The sequence below is a fragment of the Halichoerus grypus genome, chromosome 3 (genome assembly GCF_964656455.1).
Source record: "Halichoerus grypus chromosome 3, mHalGry1.hap1.1, whole genome shotgun sequence".
NCBI classification, from domain to species: domain Eukaryota; kingdom Metazoa; phylum Chordata; class Mammalia; order Carnivora; family Phocidae; genus Halichoerus; species Halichoerus grypus.
Window position 1 is genome coordinate 32,803,787 of NC_135714.1, and position 22,967 is coordinate 32,826,753.

Below are 22,967 nucleotides of genomic sequence, written 5' to 3' on the forward strand. Positions count from 1 at the left end.
TAAGTGAAGGCGAATTTTAAGTACAGGCTTCCACTTATGGAATGAATAGGTCATGGGGATGAAAGGAATATAGTCAGCGGTATCCTAATGGTATTTTATGGTGAGAGATGGTAGCTACACTTCTGGTGAGCACAGCATAATGTACACAGTTGTGGAATCACTATGCACACTATACACATGAAACTAATGTAACACTGTGTGTCAACTATACTTCAATAAAAAGAAAAAAAGAATAAAAAACAAAAAACAAAAAAACAACAACAGTATGGTACTAGCACAAAACAGATAGCCCAGAAATAAACCCCTGCTTATATGGCTTATATGGTCAATTAATGTACCACAAAGGAGGCAAGAATATATAATGGAGAAATGACAGTCTCTTCAATAAATGGTGCTGGGGAAACTGGACAGCTACATGCAAAAGAATAAAACTGGACCACTTTCTTACACCAAACACAAAAATAAAATGGATTAAAGACCTAAATGTAATACCTGAAACCACGAAGCTCCTAAAGGAAAACACATGCAGTAATCGACCTTAAGCGATATTTTTCTGGATCTGTCTCACAGGCAAGGGAAACAAAAGCAAAAATAAACTCCTGGGACTACATCAAACTAAAAAGCTTTTGCACAGCAAAAAAAACCATCAATAAAGCAAAAAGGCAACCTACTGAACAGAAGATATTTGCAAATGATATATCTGATAAAGGGATAATATCCGAAATATATAAAGAACCCATGCAACTCAACACCAAAAAAACCAAATAATCCAATTTAAAAAAATGGGCAGAGGACCTGAATAGACATTTTTCCAAAGAAGATATACAGATGGCCAAGAGACACATGAAAAGATGCTAAACTAATCACTAATCATCAGGAAAATGCAAATGCAAACAATAATGCAGTATCACCTCATGCCAGTCAGAATGGCTAGTATCAAAAATACAAGAATTAACAAGTATTGGAAAGGATGTGCAGAAAAGGAGACCCTCATGCACTGTTGGTGGGAATATAAATGGGTGCAGCCACTGTGGAAAATAGTACTGAGGTTTCTCAAGAAATTAAAAATAGAAATACTATATGCCCTAGTAATTCCACTTTTGGATATTTACCTGAAGAAAATTTAAAAAAAAAATTAAAAAACATACATGCACCCCTATGTTTATTGCAGCATTATTTACAATAGCCAAGATATGGAAGCCACCTAAATGTCCACCAATAGAGAAGAGGATAAAGGTGACACACACACACACACACACACACACACACACACACTCATACTCACACACTAGAATATTAACCATAAAAAAGAATGAAATCTTGTCATTTGTGGTAACATGGATGAACCAACAGGGTATTATGTTAGATGAAATAAATCATACAGAAGATGACTTTATCATATGTATTGAATTTTATCATTTTTCTGTGCATGCTGAGGTGATCATATTTTCCTCCTAATTGAGTAAATCTCACTGACTGGTCTTCTAATTTTAATCCAAGTTTCCATTCCCAAAATCTAATTCTAGTCCAAGTTTCCATTTTAAAATAACACCAACTAGGTCATAACACTTGTACATTGCTAGGTTTGAGATGCTATTATATTACTTCAATTTTTGCATTTATATTCATGAAAGAAATTGACCTAAAACAGAGATTTCTTTAAGACAACTTTGTCCATTTTATTTTTTTTTAATTTTTTAAAGATTTTTTATTTACTCTTTTTTAGAGAGAGTGTGTGTGAGAAGGGGAAGGGCTAAGGGAGAGGGAGAGAATCTCAAGCAGACTCTGTACTGAGAGTGGAGCCCACCACGGGGCTCAATCCCATGACCGCAAGATCATGACCTGAGCTGAAACCAAGAGTTGGATGCTTAACCACCTGAACCATCCAAGCACCCCCAACCTTGTCCATTTTAGAAATGAGGTTATACTGGCTTAAAACAAATTGGTAAGTGATCCCTTTTTTCCTATTACACGGAAAGTTTATAGTAATGCTGGTTTTATCTTTCTTCCTTAGATATTTAGTGAAATTCAACTGATCAAAGAACCATAATGGAATTTAGAAAATATTCTGAACTGAATGACAATGAAAACTATTAATACTTGCGGGATGCAGTTAAAGTTGTACTTGTAGGAAATTTACAGCCTTAAACGTATAAGCTACAAAAGAAGGAAGAATGAAAAATCAGTGATCTACATTTCCATCTCAGTTAGAAAAATAGCAAATTAAATAGAAAGGAGGTAGAATCAAAGGGGGGAAAATTAAAACAGACATCAATGAATTGAAAAACAAACATACAAAAGAGAAAAACCAAACAATGCCGAATGTTGACTGCTGAAATGACTAATAGAATTGATTCTATATAGAATTGTCTCTATAAGAATAAATCAAGGAGAGAGAGAGAAGGCATAAATTACCAGTATCAGGAATTAAAAAGAGGACATATTATATTATTCACCCGATAAACACTTAATACTACACTGGATAATAATAATACTACACTGGAGGGGGCTGTCACACAAAATACACTATCTGAATAATTCTATCTCTATGAAAAGAAACTGAATCTGAAATTAAAAACCCTCCCACCAAAAAAATCTCCAATGTTAAATGGCTTCACTGGTGAAAAGTCCCAAATCAAGACAACTATGTATAGATAGATATAGTACTAGCACTCTAATCAAAATACCAACCCTCTCCTGCCATTCTGTTACAGCTTTGTATCTTGGTTTGGTTATGCAGGTACTAGTCAGTGACAGCCTACTTACTGTTCAAGTACAAACATCCCTTTGAGACGTTAAGCCTTATTTCTTGGGTTATCTGTTAACATTTTAGTACAGATTGTTATCTAGTTGGAATCAGTGACAGAAGATAAACACCTGAAGTTTAGGAATTCTTAGAGAAATAAAGAGCATCAAATGGGAGTTGTGAAGGGATTAAAGATAATCCTAACATTAACTTCAAGTAGGACTAGCCAGGCCACCTGAAATCATCTGATTAGGATCCCTCCTACATAATTCATCTAACCTCAACCAACAAAATAATCAAAATTTGTATTTATGGATGAGTAAACTAAGGAACAGTTTAAATCCTCATGCAAGTTGACAAAAGCCAAAGGAGAGAACATGCAAACCAGAGATATTTGGCCTTTATCTTGAAGGCAAGAACCACTGACGTATTTTGAACAACAGCATAATATGGTTAGATTTGCATTTCATGAAAATACCTTTTTACTTATGAGGTAGCCACTAAATGAATGTCTCACTCACAAGGTTGATGAATCCATCAAAGCTAACTCAGCCAAACTTTGAAGTCATCAGAGACATCCTACAAAGTATTCTGAAGCAATCTCAGCAAGTTGAGTGGGAGGCAAGAGATAAAGTAAAAAGGGCAAACTGTATTCCTAAATGCCATAAGAAAGGAGTTTCACATTTTATTATATAGGAAATGCGAGTCATCAAAAAATATCTGTCAGTAGAAAAGTATATGTATTTGTCATCTATTGCTATGTGACAAAATACCCCCAAACTCTGTACCTTAAAACAATAAACATTTATTTGTCAGACAGTTTCTATGGAGGCAGAATTGGAGTGTGACTCAGCCTGATGGTTTTACTTGGACTCTCTAATGAAACCGTCATCAGTTAAAGCTATAATCATCTGAAGGTCTGATGGGCCTACCAGATGTGCTATGAAGGTCGCTCATTCACGTGGCTGGTAAGCTGGTACTGGCTTTTGGCAAAATGCATCAGTTCCTCTCTACAGGTGCTCTCTGGACAGCTGCTTGAGTGTCCTAATGGTGGCTGGCTTTCTCCCAGTGAGTATCCAAGAGCGCCAAGTCATAAATGGCAATCTTTTATGACCTAACCTTCAAAAACATACACTGTCACTTCCACAACAGCCTATTAGTTACTCAGGACAGCCCTATTCAGTTGGAATATAAGGAAATGGGGATCATTCAGGGCCATCTTGGAGGCTAACTACCATATTATGGCTCATAATATTTACATCTTGTTTAGTCCTCTCATAAAGACTCTGGGTTTGGTCATGTGACTTATTTTGACCAATGGGACATTAGCAAGCATAATGCAAGGAGAGGTCTGATAACCAGGTGCATATAGAGGATGGAATGCTCCCTACTGGAACCCAGCTACCACACTGTTAGGAAGACCGGACTATCCAAGAAAGAAGAGACCACAGATAGAACCCTGGAAAATGAGACAACACACAAAGGCAGACTACATAGTGAGCTCAAAGCCCTAGCTGAGCTCCCAACCAAATTTAGCTTGTAAGAGTAACCCCGGCTAACACCACATGGAGCAGTCATATCATAGAACTGTGAGGAATAATAATTTTAACTCATTAGGTTTTGTTTTACTACACAGTAATGATTAACTGAAACCACATCCATTCTGCAGTTTTTAAAATATGCCTTTCTGTACTGCAGTGGCAGGAAAGCTAAAAACTATATATCCTAGGTCACCTTACAATAAGGGTTACAGTTGTAATCTAGTTTAGCCAATCAAAAGCACTTATTCATGATTTGGAAAGTGGAAGTGTGGAAGAGGCTGTGTTGCTATTGCTTCTATTTTTTTTTTTTTTTGGCTGGCAACTCTGGAGCGAAGGCATTTTGTGGTGTGTGGCAGCATCAGCATTAAGCTTTGTGACAACAGACAGGAAGGATTCATCCATTTTGTGCTGGTACTGATCTATTAGGTGTGTGAGGCTCTGGAGCAATCATTATGGCAATGGTTTACTCATGACAATGTTTCCGAGAGGTAGGTGTTATTATCATCTAAGTTTATGGATAAGGAAAGTTGTGCACTTGTAGGTAGTTTGCCCTAGGTCACAGAGTCCCAGAACAAGATCAATACTGGCACGGGAGGGAGGGAAGAAAAGAAAATATTAGAGGGCACCACATATGATAAGGGTATAATTTAGCTGAAATTTGGTTTCAGATAAATATCACATCCATGGCTGTTTGAACTGGGGAGCAAAATGTAAAGTGTATTTCTTAACATGGGTTGTGGTTAAAAAAAAAAAATCTTTGTAAGCTATGAGAGTGCTTATTATATTAGTTCCTCACCAGTATCTTATATCCTTTTTATTTATTTATTATTATTTTTTAAAGATTTTATTTATTTATTTGACAGAGAGAGAGATAGCGAGAGCAGGAACACAAGCAGGGGGAGTGGGAGAGAGAAGCAGGCTTACTGGGGCGCCTGGGTGGCTCAGTCGTTAAGTGTCTGCCTTTGGCTCAGGTCATGATCCCAGGGTCCTGGGATCGAGCCCCGCATCGGGCTCCCTGCTCAGCAGGAAGCCTGCTTTTCCCTCTCTCCCACTCCCCCTGCTTGTGTTCCCTCTCTCGCTGTGTCTCTCTCTGTCAAATAAATAAATAAAATCTTTCAAAAAAAAAAAAGAAGCAGGAATGCTTCAGAAAGGAATGCTATTACATACACTGTCACAAAATTTAGCCAAGTATAGCATGAATGACCTAACCTGGCAAAAACACAGATGAGGATGACTATACATCACTGTCCCTATGAGCCCAAATACAAACATCAAGAATGGAATCTTAAAGAAGTGAATACGGTATTTTTGTTATAAATGGCTTTGTGCTCATATAGGACATGGGAGTAGGCAGAGAGGAAAAGAGGAGTAAAAGAAAAAGGTAACATCTGGAGAACACAGGAGACTCTTTTTACTATTCTTGCAGCTTTTCTAAGTCTGAAATCATATCAAACTAAAAAACTAAAATTAAAAATGAATGCATTTACCACAAAATACAAGATAAACACACATATATCAATAGTTGAAATGAAAGTTTCACCAAACTTGTCTTAAAAAAAAAGTTTCTGATTTTAATAGAACATATTTACCATGGCATCATTGGCCTGATATACAGATGTTACAGATTTGGGAATATAATGAAACGAAGTATTCTAATTCTACTTTAAAACCTTAAAATAATAAATTGAATTACAGGTTTATTTCACCTAAGTTTTGATTTGCCTGTTAACATCTGTATCCTCAATGATTAGAACAGTGACTGACATAAAGTGGAGGGGCATACACTTTTTTTTAAAAAACATTAGAATTCACAAAATGCCTCTTTAACATCTACTCTGATTACATATACATATACATATGAGTGTTTTATACACACACACATGAACATTATGACCCATGATATATATTCCTATCATTCTGGCATAAAACTTACTCAGTTCTAGATAATCAGTTAGTAAATATGTATCTGTTTGCTAGAAATTTATTTAGAATTTTTAAGTAAATATAATCCTAAACATGCATCTATATAGCAGGGGTCACAACTGGAGGGGAGTGACATGGAAATAAGGACTGGGGAGAAATGGAGAACACATGCCCCAATTAAAGACAGATCTAAGCTTTAGTTAATTACTGCCAGGTAACAATGCAGTAAAATACTGCAAAATCATCCAGGTGATCAGGACACAACAAAATTTTAAGTGAAATCATCTGATTTGAGAATTTAAGCAGCTCCAAAAAGTTCATACTATTGCAAAGGAAAAGCAAAACATGTCTACATGCTCTATGTGGTCCTCAAATCAACAATTTACAAATTGTTGGAAATATTTTAAAGGAAAAATGTCAATACAGCCATCTTTTCAGGTAAATAAATTATTCTGAAAAGTTGTTTTCCCTCTTCTTTTGTACTTATAGAGAAATACGAGTCTTTAAACAGGTTTAAAAAAACTATGAAGAAAATATCCAATAAATGGAATTATCACTAAAATTTACATAATTTTTAAAATAGTAGTAAAAATTTAGTAACACACGCTCCTCAACCATTCCACAGAAAATATCATTAAATTAAAATTTTCCACTTCCAGAAAGTAATGGTAAAGACAGACCACTATCTATCTATCTATCTTATTTATTTGACAGAGAGAGAGAGAGAGAGAGCACGAACAGGGGGGAGCAGTAAGCAGAGGGAGAAGGAGAAGCAGGCCCCTGATGAGCAAGGAGCCTGATGCGTGGGGCTCAATCCCAGGACCCTGGGATCGTGACCTGAACTAAAGGCAGACGGTTAACTGACTGAGCCACCCAGGCACCCCAAGACAGACTACTTTAGAACCTACCAAAAAAAAAATAAATAAATAATTCCCAGTGGAATAAAAATTGAAATTGGGGAGGGAAATCTAAGAAACTTAAAAAAAAAAAAAATAAAGGAGAACTGGGGCACCTGGGTGGCTCAGTTGGTTAAGCAACCGACTCTTAATTTCAGCTCAGATCATAATCGCAGGTCGTGGGATCAAGCCCTGCATCTGGCTCCATGCTCAGCGAGGAGTCTGTTTGAGATTCTCTCCTTCTCCCTCTACCTCTCTCCCTGCCTGCATGCACTCTCTCTCTTTCTAAATAAATAAAATCTTAAAAAAAAAGAATGTATTTATCATTCAGTAGGATTTCTTAAGACACAAAAAGTACTAACAAAAATTGATTCTATAAAACTAAAATTAAAGTGTTATTTATTGAAAGGCATCACTAAAAAGTTTTTAAAAGACATGCTACCAAATGAAAGCAGGTATTTGTGACAGGCATAACGAACAAAGAACCAGTCTTGTACATATAAAGAATTTCTAGAATTCAACCAGAAAAAGAAAATGCAAATTATATGTCTATAATTTATTCTGAGTTAATTTCTGTATGTGTTGCGAGTTTCAGGTAAAGGTGTTCAGGCACCATTTGTATAAAAGACTATTCCTTCTCCATTAATTGTCTTGGCATCTTGGTTGAAAATAAAACTGACTGTAATGTGTAGGTCTATTTCTGGACTCTCTATTATGTTCCATTGCTCTATTTATCTATCATTTTAATAATACCACATAGTTTTGATTACTGTAGCTTCACATTAAGTTTTGAAATCAGGTAGGTGTATGAGTCCTCTAACACAGTATAAAAATAGGAGAAAGATATGAACAGACACTTTACAAAAAAAAAAAAATTATACACTGGTGGTAGGAATATAAAATGGTATAACCATTTTGGAAAACTGGCCATTTTTCATAAAGTTAAAGATACACCTAAAATCCAAGCCAAAAATTCCACCCTTAAGTATTTATAAAAACAAATGTTCACACAAATACAAGGTTCATAAAAGCTTTACTCAGAACGCCCTAAATTGTAATAACTATCTATTGACAGGTAAATGAATAAATCCATTGTAGTATACACATATAAAAAACTACTAATAACAATAAAAAGAACGTCATTTAGGCAACACCATAAATAAATCTCAAAAATATGCTAAGCCAAAAAAGCCAGACACAAATGGGGAGTAGAGTGGATTAAAAAGGACTGGGGGAAACATTTGGGGGTGACATATGTTCATTATCTTGATTGTGATGACAGTTTCAAGGCTGTATACATGTATGTTAAAACTTGTCAAACTTACATCCTGAGAGCCATTCTCTGACACCAACTAAGTGTACTACATTTCAATTCAGTTCTGACAGTAACTACCAGGAATTAGCACAAACCCTACAAGTTAGAGGACAAAATTCTTCTCAACACTGCCCCCCCGCCCCGCCTTCAGATGCCACCTACAAGCCCTGGAGGCCACCCATATTTCTGACAAACCAGCTATATCTTTGGGACTTCCTACAACACCCTCAGGTTCAATAATTTGCCAGAACAACTCACAGAACTCACCTAAAGCACAATACTTATAATTACAGCTTTACTATAAAGGATGCAACTCAGGAAAGCCAAATGGAAAAAACACTTGGGGATGAAAGAGGGGGACAAAGAGCTTTCATGCCCTCTTCTGGTGGAATCCAACACAACACCCTCCCAGGACACCAATGTGTTCACCAACCAGTGAACTCCTCTGAACCTTGGTATCCAGGTTTATTGGGGTTTTAATATAGGATTAATTATCATATGACTGAACTCAATCTCTAGCCTCCCACCTCTCCCAGGTCAGGTGGCAAAGTTCCAACTCTCTAACCCCGTGCTTGGACTTTCTGATGACCCTCTAAGAGTCTAGGGGCAGGCCAAGAGTTGCCCAATTAGCATAACAAAGACACTCCTCGGACTCAGGAAATTCCAAGGGTTTTTGAATCTCTGTGCTAAGAACCGGTAACAAAGACTAGATATATTATTATTTCGTATTGCATAGTTTAGTATGTGCAACCTATTGTATTTCTCAATTATGAAGTCAATACAGCTTTTTAAGATTTTATTTATTTGAAACAGAGAGAGAGGGAGGGAGAGAGCAAGCACAAGCAGGGGGAGTGGCAGAAGGAGAGGGAGAAGGCTCCCCGCTGAGCAGGGAGCCCAGTGTCGGGCTCCTTCCCAGAACCCTGGCAGACACTTAACCAAGTGGGCCACCCAGGTGCCCCTACAGCTGGTTTTTTATTATTTATTTATTTATTTTATTATTTTTTAAAGATTTTATTTGACAGAGACACAGCGAGAGAAGGAACACAAGCAGGGGGAGTGGGAGAGGAAGAAGCAGGCTTCCCACGGAGCAGGGAGCCCGATGCGTGGCTTGATCCTAGGACCCTAGGATCATGACCTGAGCCAAAGGCAGATGCTTAACGACTGAGCCACCCAGGTGCCCCTACAGTTGGTTTTTTAAAGTCACTACCTTGGGGAAAGAGTAAAGTAAAAGATCTTTTTAAGTTTCCTCACTGGTAAAAATTAAATCAACCTTTTAGAAGTCCAACAAAGAAAATGAGAGTTCTCATTCGCTGTTAACTGAAATGTAAATTGTTACAACTACTTTGGTGTTTTCAGTGAAGTAGAAGATATGCACACCCAATGACTCAACAATTTCACCTATGTGTATATCTATGCCCTAAAGCAGGTTGTACATATACAGAGAATACGTATACAAGTATATTCACAGCAATGTTGTTCGTAAATGCCAAAAAAACCTAGAAATCAAATGTAAACAGAAGATTGGATAAGTAGTACAACAGAGTACTATTCAGCAATAAAAATAATTGGAAAACAGATATAAGTAATAACATGAAGCTCAAACACAATATTGAATAAGATGTATATCACAAGGAATCATATGATGTGATTCCATTCATATAAAATTCAAAAACTAAACCAGAAAAAACCAAACTATATGTTTAGAGATGCATACATAAACAATGACATTATAAGCAAACTAAGAAGACTGCATTGATTACACTGCTTATAGAAGTTTGGGTGTGTTGATATTTTCTCTCTCTCCCTCTCTCTCTTCCTCGCTCCCTCCCTCTCTCTTTTTTTAAGTAGCCTCCACGCCCAACATTGAGCCCAGTGCAGAACTTGAACTCATGACTCTAAGATCAAGACCTGAGCTGATAGCAAGAGTTGGACACTTAACTGACTGAGCCAACCAGGCACCCTGATACACTATTTCTTTATTCACATGTTCACTTTATAGTTACTTATTAAACTATAGTTTATGTATTTTTGTAAGCTATATTTCATACATAAGAGACACACCATAACATACGTATATGCTTTTAGTAAAACAGTTAAGAGCTATTTTTAATTACAGTAATAATTAATAATAAATTTTTAAGTGTGCTAACCATCATGTGATTTTGAAAAATATTCTATTTTTTAGGAATACATTTTGAAATAATAATGAAATGATATAATGCTCGAGAGGTTTGCTTTGGGAGTTTATTATCCTATTTTGTCCATTTTTGGTTTTGTTTGAATGATTTAATAAAAAGTTACAAAGCTTTAAAAATAATATTACATGTACCACAAGAATCTCAGATTTCCTTTAAAGCAACTAATCCAATCATCTTTTAGATAATATAAGGACTTCAAAAATTTCAACTCCATTAAAAATGAGAGGAAGAAGTGGGAGAAGGGGAGAGGAAGAGGTATAGAGGAAGAAATGGAGACCTAGAGATATTAACTAAAAAAATGTAATGAATTAATGGCAGTTCTAGGACTAAAAACTAAAACCTGCACCTCAGGATTAGTAATCTAATACTTTCCTGAACACCATTTTAACTCTCATATGTCAGGGCTTTAAGTTTACAACCTATTTTTTTTTTTCATTTTACTTATTATTCTCTGTCTTTTCTGCACTAGGACTTTTAAATTCTGCAAAGGCAATAAGAATGTATTCATTTGTGTGGTCCAGAATCTATAAAACTATACTGATACACAGCACTCTATTTGTTGAATTATGAATGAAACCATTAGTTCAGACAATCTCTGTATGTACACTAAATTTTTATTTTTTTTATTTTTTTTTATTTTTAAAAAGATTTTATTTATTTTTTGACAGAGAGACACAGCGAGAGAGGGAACACAAGCTGGGGGAGTGGGAGAGGGAGAAGCAGGCCTCCCGCGGGGCAGGGAGCCCGATGTGGGGCTCGATCCCAGGACCCTGGGATCATGACCTGAGCCGAAGGCAGACGCTTAACGACTGAGCCACCCAGGTGCCCCTGTACACTAAATTTTTATTTTTATTTTTATTTTTATTTTTTTTAAAGATTTTATTTATTTATTTGAAAGAGAGAGACACAGTGAGAGAGGGAACACAAGCAGGGGGAGTGGGAGAGGGAGAAGCAGGCTTCCCGCGGAGCAGGGAGCCTGATGCGGGGCTCGATCCCAGGACCCTGTGATCATGACCTGAGCCGAAGGCAGACGCTTAACGACTGAGCCACCCAGGCGCCCCTACACTAAATTTTTAAACAACAACAAAAACATCCATCTTTCAGGGGTGAAAACATGTGAGCTTGGGAGTTAAATAAAACTTACAATTTTTATATCAAAATGGTGGCTCACTCACTAAGTGTATACATGGACTGCTAGATTAGAGTGGTACTGAGCTGTTTGCCAGCATGTACTCCTTTCCATTTTCATATAATTACTTGTAACATAAATCCTTTTTTTTTTTTTCTTTTCTCCACTGGCTTTGATCAGGTCTTTATTCAAAATTAGCTGTCCAAAATGATTTGACTTTTATAGAATAAACCTAAGTTTTTATAGGCAGCAGGCTTCTCCGCAGTGGGTTTCTTTTCTGCAGGCTTCTTGTCAGCTGCTGGTTTCTTGGTAGCTGCAGCCTTTTTCCCCACCACAGGTTTCTTCCGCTTCTTCACACCAACAGCCTTCTTTACTTTCTTCCCTACCACAGGCTTCTTGCCTGGAACCCCCTTCTCATCTGATTTGGCTTCTAAGGCTGCCACTGCCTTATCCATTTGGAGTTTGTGATTCTTGGCCTGGTAAAGAATGGTATTCCGGCGCATGGTCTTTGCATATGGGTTTAGCTTCAACATGATTCTCAGGTTCTTCAGTGGATTCTTCTTCAGGATTCTGTGATGAGTCTTCATGCGTGGTGCTCGGAGGGCTCTTTGGATCTCTGGACTTTTCAAGATTCTGCTACGGTCTATATTAAGTATGCATGGTAAGGTTGTAGTTACTCTTGAGGGAGGCAGCCTTAAGCCAAGTGCCATACAGATCGTCCAACTTGCAGAACGCACTTTCAGTCCAAATGCAGAAATGTCCCACATGCCCACCAGGAGCAAGTTTCAAAATGTTCAGTTTGCTTACATTAAGTAAAGTAATTCCAGGGATGTTTCTGAAGGCCTTGATGATACCGCTGTCTTCATTGTAGAAGTCTCTTGCGCTGAATACAACGGTTTCTCATTTTGCCCTTGCCAGCTCTCATTCGCGGAGAGGCATAGACCTTTTTGATATCAGTCCAGGCTTTAAGTTTCTTAAGAAGCAAAAGAGCCTCCTTGGTCTTCTTGTAGCCTTCAACTTTATCTTCAACCACCAAAGGAAGATCAGGAATTTCCTCAATACGATGACCTTCAGCCATGACCAGTCCTGGTAAGGCTGAGGCAGCCAGGGCAGAGCAGATGGCATATCGCTTCTGTGTTGTGTTCACTGCACGATGCCAACAGTGCCAGGTTTTGGTTGGTGCAAACATGCAGCCCCCATGACACATATTTCCAAAAGCACCCTGGCCAGAACGGTGAGTCCCTCTGCCTCAAACTCTGGGAATTCAAGCCACAGCTCTGCCAGTACCCCAAGACTCAGCACTGGTTTGATGACCTGCTAATTCACTGACAGCATATGGCTGTCTGTTGTTTTTGCGCAAGTTGGTGTGAACGAAGTTCACGATATCAGATCGAATGGAAGCCTTGAACACAGCAGGCAAAGTAACATTTTTGCCAGATGATTCCCCCTTTTCGGAGTACACAGATATCAATGGACGAGCACACGCCATCGCGGGGAGAGGAGAGGGCCCATAACATAAATCCTTCTATCTAATATACATTTGGGGTGAAACCTGAGAGAAGCAGGTGAGGCAGGAGCACAGTTAATGCATAAACCATTAGAACTACAAAAATAAAGTCTATCTAATACACATTCTGATTTGGGAGTTAAACAGATTAGAGCAACTTTTAGGCCTAATGCTCAAAGTTCAAGTGACATACTGACCAAATTTATCACATTATTACGTCTTTTCATTGCACCTAGATTTTAAATGTCTTTCAAGAAACAGTATTCTTAAGAGCCCTGACTGCGTATCTCAAAAGTGAGTTACCTTAATACTGAATACAGTTTATACAACTAACATTCCTTCTTACACCATACCTCGTTTTACTTTAATTCTCAAAATCAAACTCAATGCTTCTAAGTTGTTCTTAAAACATCTATTTTAATGTTACCACAATTCAAATAATGGTTCCCACTGACCAATATCTTCTGACAATTAAAGCATCATAATTTATACTCTTATCTTACTATGTATGAATATATATGTGTATATATACACATGTATAAATTTGTAAATATAAAATGTTATATTGATTTCAATCTACACTCTAGTCAAACTATATTCATTATATTCCAAAAACATCCCAAGCATCTTTTTATTTTTAATTTTATTTATTTGAGAAAGAAAGAGAGAGCATGCACGCATGCAAGTGCTTGGGTGGAGGGGAGAGCGGGAAAGAATCTGAAGTAGACTCCACACTGAGTGCAAAGCCTGACCTGGGCTTGATCTCACCACCATGAGAACATGACCTGAGCTGAAACCAAGAGATGGATGCTTAACCAACAGAGCCATCCAGGTGTCCCATCCTAAGCATCTTAGGCTTTGCGCAGAAAAAAGAAAGAGCTCATAGCGCAACACTTACTGAAGAAATATATGAATATGCCCTAGAACTGCTTCTACCCCTAACTATACTCCTCACTCAAAATACTTTTTTAAGATTTTATGTATTTCTTTGACAGAGCGAGAGAGAGAGAGAGAGAGAGACAGAGCACAAGCAGGGGGAGCAGGAGAGGGAGAAGCAGGCTCCCCGCTGAGCAGGGAGCACGATTCATGACTCAATCCCAGGACCCTGGGATCATGACCTGGGCCAAATGCAGACGCTTAACTGACTCAGCCACCCAGGCAGCCCCCAAATACACTCTTGATTAAAATATTAATTAACTTAAAGTTTCTGCCCAAATTCTACTTCCTCTTTTATTTTTGGAGAGAGGGAGAGAGAGCACGCACACAAGTGGGAGGAGGAGAGGCAGAGGGAGAGAGAAAATCTTAAGAAAGCTCTACGCCCAGCATGGAGCCCCACACGGGGCTCAATCTCATGACTCTTAGATCATGACCTGAGCCAAAATCAAGAGTTGGATGCTTAACCCACGGAGCCACCCAGATACCCCTCTACTTCCTCTTCTTGAAGCCCATTTGACCACCATAGTCTGAATGGATCGCGGACTCCTTTGAACTGAAAACAGAGTACCAATTACAAAGCAATTATATTATGGTGTCACCTTGCTGTACTTATTAATGTAAAAATCATGTATCCTCAAAATTTTGATCTCTAAGGGCTAGGTGCCATGTTTTACATATTCTACGCTGGTCTTGTAAAGTAAGACAGAACTGCCTATTTCCTGAAGGAATGAAATGTACTAATATACTTTTTGACATGCTCTAGACTTAAGTGGTGGACCAAGTCTGAGAATGTAAATCTCTGAAATTCTTATTTGCCAATAACAATGCAATCAATATACACTTCAAGACTAAGTGCTAATATTAAGACGAAACAAAACATTAAAAATAGGACTACCATGATTCAGCAATTCCACTTCTGGATATTTATCTGAAGAAAACAAAAACACTAACTTTAAGAGATATCTACAACTTCATGTTCACTGCAGCATTATTTACAACACCCAAGATATGGAAACAACTTAAGTGTCCATAGAAGAATGGATAAAGAACTTGCGTTTTTTAAACACACACACACATTCTCTCTCACACCGGAATATTATTCAGCTATAAAAAGGAGCGAAATCTTGCCATTTTCAACAACATGGATGAACCTTGGAGGCGTTATGCTAAGTAAAGTAAGCCAGAGAAAGACAAATACCGTATTATCTCTCTTATATGTGGGATCTTAAAAAAAAAAAACAAAAACAAAATATCAAAGGTGGGGGGTGAGGAGTGGGAGAAATGGGTGAAGTGTTTATTTTTTTAGTTTAAGTTGAATAATTTCTAATTAAAAAAGAAGAAAAGAAAGAAACCCTGCACCTGGGCAAGAGGGAAAAAACCCCCACAACAAACAACAAAGCATCAATATAGCTATTTCATTCAATTTCAACAAATTAAGTTATTCTCCAGGGAAAAACTCAATAAGCTGTTTTACTAACAAGCCAGTAGAGATTAAATTTGTTTTGTTACTAATATATTTAGTTGATGTTCGTATTCTTTAACGAGACGTTATAATTTCATACCTAAATTGAGTGGTATAGGAAAGTTAGATGCTACACATACCACTACCCTCTTCCTGAACTCCAAACCCAAATTTATTCTAAAGGCCCATTCTATTAGTCCCAAGCCATTTAATAATTTATATACTATAAAACTACACTTTCAATGACTCCTGAAAAGTTTCTTAACTAGAGGAAATGTTTTACGACATTTGTTTCCGCTTTTAAGGTAATCCAGTACTAACAGGGTTCTAAAAATAACCTGGATACTGACTGTAACAGAGACAGTCATCACAGAAGCTATTTTAGCTTCAAGGGCAATTTATAAGGTCCTAAAATCTGAATAACTTTGAAGCCTGAGAGGTTCACACCTGTACAAGAGGTTTTCACTTTTGTTTTAACATATCTTAGATGTTCTTGGGGTAGTGAGGTTGAAGGATAAAATGAATGAAGGCAACATTATACAAACCAATTAAGTATTCTACAGTTTGACCCTCATGTAATAGAAAAAATTCTCAATGAAAGCATATTTTTGTAGGTAAAGTATCTGTAATAGTACTAATAGCTATCATTTATTGAGTTTTTGCTATGTGCGGGCATATTTCAAGTAATTTAAATGTACTATTAACTCCTCTAATACAATGATTACTTATGGGAGGGCATTATTATTAAATTCCTCATTTAACAGATGAGGAAACTGAGGCTAAGTAACTTGCTCAAGAGTAAAAAAATTCAAATCCAGGCAGTGTGGCTTATCACTCTCGTGTCCTTCTTACCACTCAACCTATATATTATATATAGTATAGTATGGTATAGTACAGTAGGACAAGTGGTTGTCCAAAATGACTACAGAGAAATAAAATACCTACACATAGAGTATACTGTAGAAACTATATTGTTATAGTGCTATAAATACTACGTGGTTATGTTCCCAAGCCAACTCAAAAAGCCTATTTTTCTCACAATGTAGCTGGGTGAAGACTATAGTAGAGAATTTAGATGGGAGGAGATGGCAGCTTAATGAATACCATTAATATATTAATTTAACTTCAAGTTTTCTAGCTTTTCTTTTCCTAAAGGTGGATTATTTGCCCTTCTCTTAAAATGATCAATCATTATTCAAGATCTTTCTATTCAAAAATGCAATGAGGGGACGCCTGGGTGGCTCAGTTGGTTAAATGTCTGCCTTGGACTCAGGTCATGATCCGAGGGTCCTGGGATCGAGTCCCGCACTGGGCTCCGCACTCAACAGGGAATCTGCTTCTCCCTCTGCCTGCCGCTCCCCCTGCTTGTGTGTGCGCTCACGTATGCTCTCTCTCTGACCAAAAAAAAAAAACCTTAAAAAAAAAAAAAAAGCAATGAAAAGTAGCTGGCTTATCTTAAGGTTAAGTGGATTAAAATTTGGAAAGGAGAAGAAAAACGAGATTTAAGCAGACAAGTATATATATGTGGGAAAAAACAGATGGAATTAATTATGGTACACACAGTGACAGCCAGGGGATAAGCAATAGTAAGTACAGGGAAATTCTTGCTAGGGGCAAGATGAAAAGGGAATGGTGGGAAAGGGTAGATAGTGGTAGGGAAGCTGAACTGGGCAAAGGCTTCCTATATCAGTTGCCAGAAAATACTTCTGCCCAAAAGAACTTGATGACTGCTACAGAAAGGGAAAATCAAAAGCTGGATCTTTGAAAAGATCAACAAAATGGACAAACCTTTAGCTAGACAGACCAAGAAAAAAGAAGACTCAAGTGACTGGAATTAAAAATGAAAGAGGGGATATTACAATTGACCATACCGAAATAAAAAGGATTATAAAGGAATACTATGAAGAACTGTATGCTAATAAATTAGACAACTTAGATGAAAGGCATAAATTCCTAGAAAAACACAAACACCTCAAGAAAAAATAGAAAATCTGAATAAATCTATAACAAATGAAGAGACTGAATTAGCAATCAAAAATACAAAGAAAAGCCCAGGCCCAGATGGCTTTACTGCTAAATTCGACTGAACATTTAAATAATTAATACTAATTTTCCTCAAACTCTACCAAAAAATAAAAGATGATGAAACACTTCCAACTCATTTTATGAGGTCAATATTAACCTAATTCCAAAACTAGACAAAGATATCACAAGAAAACTATAGACCAATCTCTTAAAAAATATGGATGCAAAAATCTTCAACAAAATACCAACAAACAAAATCCAGCAACATAAAAAGAATTACACATTATGATCAAGTGGGATTTATGCCAGGAATACAAGGTTGATATATCACTTGAAAATCAATTAATGTCGGGGTGCCTGGGTGGCTCAGTCGTTAAGCGCCTGCCTTCAGCTCAGGTCATGATCCCAGGGTCCTGGGATCGAGCCCCGCATCGGGCTCCCTGCTCGGTGGGAAGCCTGCTTCTCCCTCTCCCACTCCCCCTGCTTGTGTTCCCTCTCTCGCTGTGTCTCTCTCTGTCAAATAAATAAAATCTTAAAAAAAATATATTATGGATAAATAAATTTTGCTATATTCATACAATGAAAAAGAATTACTGTGCCCCATAACAATAAGGTTGAATTTCAGACAAGGATGTTTTAGTAAAATGGCCAGACATAAATGAGTATGTACTGCATGATTCTATTTGTACTAAGTTTCGTGGCAAAACTTCTGATAGAGATCAGAAGAGTGTCTATCTCTGGGGAGGAAACATAAGTCAGCCTGCTGGGTGCCAAAAGTGTTCTGCATCTTGATCTAGATTATGATTGTGTGTAAATACATATATAAAAATTAACAGAATGTTACACTATGGTTTATACAGAGAATACAAGAGAGTGGAAAATATCTTTAAAGGACTGAACTGTCCACCCAGAATTTTGTATGCAAAAAGTAATATCCTTCAAAATTGAAGGTAAATTAGTCATTTTCAAACAAATAAAAACTACATAAAATTACCTCAGCAAGTCCTCACTAAAATATACACTTAAGGGAGGTTCCTCAAACTGAAGGATATTATCATCAAGTGGAAAATCCAATATTTGGGAGGGAACGAAAAACAACAAGAAATGGTAATAAGTGCACAAACATAAAAGACTATTTCCCTTGCAACTTATTTAAAATACACAGAGCTGTTTAATGTGTGGTTTATAAATATATCTTGGGGGTGCCTGGGTGGCTCAGTCGTTAAGTGTCAGCCTTTGGCTCAGGTCATGATCCCAGGGTCTTGGGATTGAGCCCTGCATCAGGCTCCCTGCTTGGCGGGAGGCCTGCTTCTCCCTCTCCCATTCCCCCTGCTTGTGTTCCCTCACTCGCTGTGTTTCTCTCTGTCAAATAAATAAATAAATAAAATCTTAAAAAAAAAAAAAATATATATATATATATCTGTGGTATAAAGAGAGAGGGATAAATGGACCCATACTGATAAAAGATTACTACATTTTACATGAATTAGTATAAAAATAAAAGTCTAAGACTGTAAAAATTAAAGATGTGTATTTCAATCCCTGCGCAACCAGACATAGACACACAGAACAAAAAGGTATGCCTATAAAGCCAAGAGATAATTAAACTGGAATTCTAAAAAACAGCATATTAAAAGACAGGAAAGAAGAGAAAAACAAACAGGTGAGACATATAGAAAAAGTACAAAATGGTAGACATACATCCAACCACATCAATTAAATGTGATTACTCCAATTTATGCAAAAATTGCTAAAATGGATAAAAACAGTATTAAAAAACTTAAAAAGCATGACCCAACTATATGCTGGATGCATGTTAAATAGAAAGACACACTGGTTAAAAGAAAAATGTGGAAAAATATATAATGCAGACAAAAACTATAAAAAGGATGGAGTTTAGACATTAAGAACTTATTAGGAAGATCTAACAATCATAAATGCAACGATATGTGCCTTACAACAATTATAAAATAAATGAAAGAATAATCAACAGAATTAAGGGAGAAATATACAATTCCACAATCACAGAGATTTTATCACTCTTTCTCAGCAACAGAACCAGGTTAAAACTTTTAAAAATCAGTGAAGACTTCGATGATGAATAACAATCTCAATCCCCTGACAAAATGGACACTAAATGACCTTATAGAACACTGCATCCATCCAACAAATACACATTCTTTCCAGGTGCACATGATATGCCTGCCAAGAGAGGCCATATGCTAAGCCAAAAAAACAAAAATTTCAACAGATTTCAAAAGACTATAATCTTATAGAATATGTTTTCTGATCACAGGATTAAATCAGAAATCATTGACAATCAGATATTTATAAATACTTCAAGTATTTGGAAATTAAATCACACATTTCTGAAGGATTCATAGGTCAAAGAAAAAAATCACAAAGAAATGAAAAAACATTTCTAACTAAATGGTAATGAAAACATCAAAACTAGTGAGATGCAATTAAAAGTGTTCTGAAAGAAATGCATAGCTTTAAAAAGCTTATTTTAGGACAGTGGTTCTCAACCAAGGTGGTTGTGCCCCCCAAGGGGACATTTGGCAATATCTGGAAACATTTTTAGATGTCATTACTGGGAGGAAGGGGTCTGCAACTGGCATCTAGTGGGTCCATTTGTAGGATGCTGCTAAACATCCTACAATGCACAAGACAGCCCTCCAAGACAAAGAATTACCTGGTCTAAACTGTCAAGAGTGCAGAGGTTGAGAAAATTCTGTATATGAAATAAAAAAAAGAACAAATCAATAGAAAACAAACAAGCAATTGAAAAAATGAGCAAAGCCAAAAGTGAGATCTTTGAAGAGTAACAGATTTGACAAACCTCTTGCTAAACATATCAATTTAAAAAAGAGAACCAACATGAGGAATGCAAAAAGGGAGTATCACCACAGATCCTATAGACATTAAAAGGATAATATTATAAATATCTACTTCATGTGGATAAAAAACTTAGAAGAAATGGACAAATTCCTTTAAAATACATTGCTGGTGAACCTGTAAAATAGTACAACCACTCTGGGAAAAAGACTAGCAGTTGCCTCCTAAATTAAACATAACCTGGGGTGCCTGGGTGGCTCAGTCAGTTAAGCGTCTGCCTTCAGCTCAGGTCATGATCCTGGCGTCCCAGGATCAAGCCCCACATCAGGCTCCCTGCACAGCAGGGAGTCTGCTTCTCCCTCTGCCCCTCACCCACTCCGGCTCTCACTCTCTTTCTCACTCTCTCTCTTGCTCAAATAAATAAAATCTTAAAAAAAATAAACATAAGCTATCTTATGATCCAATGACTGCCCTCCTAGGTACTTACCCAATATAAATAAAAGCATATGTCCAAAAGAAGACTTGTACAGGAATGTGTATAACACCTTCATAACAGCCTAAAGCATAAACAGTCCAAATTTCCATTAATACAAGAATGGTAACACAAATTGGGATATTCATACAATGGAATAATATGGAGCCATGAAAAGGTACAAACTAATGATACAGGCAACAACATGGATAAACCTCAAAAGCATTATGATGTATGATAGAGGACTTCACAAGAGTAAATACATACTGTATAGTTCTAGTTATATGAAGTTTTAGAAGAGGCAAAACTAATCTAGGTTTAAAAAATTTTAAGTGTGATTACCACTATGGGGGTGGTAGAGGGGCAGAGATTACCTAAAGGGAGCATGAGGGAACTTTCTGGGGCGATGGTAATGTTCTATATCATGATAAGAGTTTGGGTTATAGGGGCGCCTAGGTGGCTCAGTCATTAAGCGTCTGCCTTCAGCTCAGGTCATGATCCCAGGGTCCTGGGATCGAGCGCCACATCGGGCTCCCTGCTCAGCGGGAAGCCTGCTTCTCCCTCTCCCACTCCCCCTGCTTGTGTTCCCTCTCTCGCTGTGTCTCTCTCTGTCAAATAAATAAATAAAATCTTAAAAAAAAAAAAAAAAAAAAGAGTTTGGGTTATACATGAATAAGCATCGGTTAAAACTCATCAAATAGTAAGATATATATATTACCCTCCCACACAGAAAAACTATACTGTGAATTCAAATTAATGATATCTGTGATAAAGTGTTTAGAGGTAAAGTATACTGATGAATGCAACTCACCTTGAAATACATTTAAAAAAAGATGGACAGAATAGATGTATTCATACACACATATACACACACGAAAAGCAAAATATAGCAAATCCAGTTCAACCAGTTAAGAATTTATCCAATCTCTCACACTAACAACCTGACAAAAGAAGAGATACGTTTACTTCTGTGCATAATTATTATTTACCTCAGTCTATTTTTTTTATAATGTCCAGCATTCAATCAAAAACAGGAGGGGGATAGGGGAGACAGACCCATTGTCAAGAGATAAATAAGTCAACAGAAGCATACCCAGAAATGGCCCAAATGCTTAAGCTATCAGACAGGTACTTTAAAATAATTAAAATTAATATGTTCAAAGATATAGTAGAAAAGGTAGACACATGCATTAACAATGGGGAATTTCAGCATGTAAACAAAAGCTGTAACAAACTGCTGAATATCATCAAACAGACTGGAGGCGCAATAGGGAAAGGAAAAAATGGGGAAGAAATATTTGAAGAAACAATGGTTGAATATTTTTCAATAATAAGGAAAGATAAACTATATATTTAAGAAACTCAGAGAACCCTAAACCAGATATATACAAAGAAATGCACAAAAGACACTTAATAGTCAGAAAAAGGAAAAAAATCAGCAGCCCTTTTACTAAGTGATAGGGTGATTTGCTATTTGAAATGCTTTATTTAATCACCATCGTATATTTCAAGCATTGACAATTTGCAAATAACTGAAGTGAAGTGATAAGTAATAAAGCCACATAAACATTTCATTTTTGATGAAAATCAAAAGTGAAGTCCCACAGAGGGAAAAAAAGAATCATAACACATTTGTAAATAAGAATGATTAGTTTTGCAATGCCACACACTATTGAAAATGCATAACAGTTCAATGCTTCCTGACCCTATTTTGGAAAAGTACAACTCTCATTAGTAAAATATATATGGACTACCAATTTAACTTGAATTATTTTAAAACTCCAACATGCTATATTTGCAGCTGTCAGCTCAAATTAGGAAGACTAGGATGGAATGAGATTTCATTTGGAAACCCAGAATGTCTGCTTTCATAAGTAAATAACCCCATCAAATGACCCTGTGAGCTAATTACATTTGAGGATAATTTTTGTTAAATTAAATTTGTATAACTACTAGTAAAACCATATAACAAACATGTA

General features: G+C 36.8%; 1 protein-coding gene and 1 pseudogene across 7 annotated transcripts in view; both read right to left on the reverse strand.

Moving 5' to 3' along the window:
* PDS5A (PDS5 cohesin associated factor A) overlaps positions 1 to 22,967 on the reverse strand; it is a 129,214-nt gene that overhangs the window by 88,548 nt on the left and 17,699 nt on the right. The gene's annotated exons all lie outside the window — the stretch shown is intronic.
* LOC118548185 (large ribosomal subunit protein uL4 pseudogene) lies at positions 11,916 to 13,389 on the reverse strand (annotated as a pseudogene).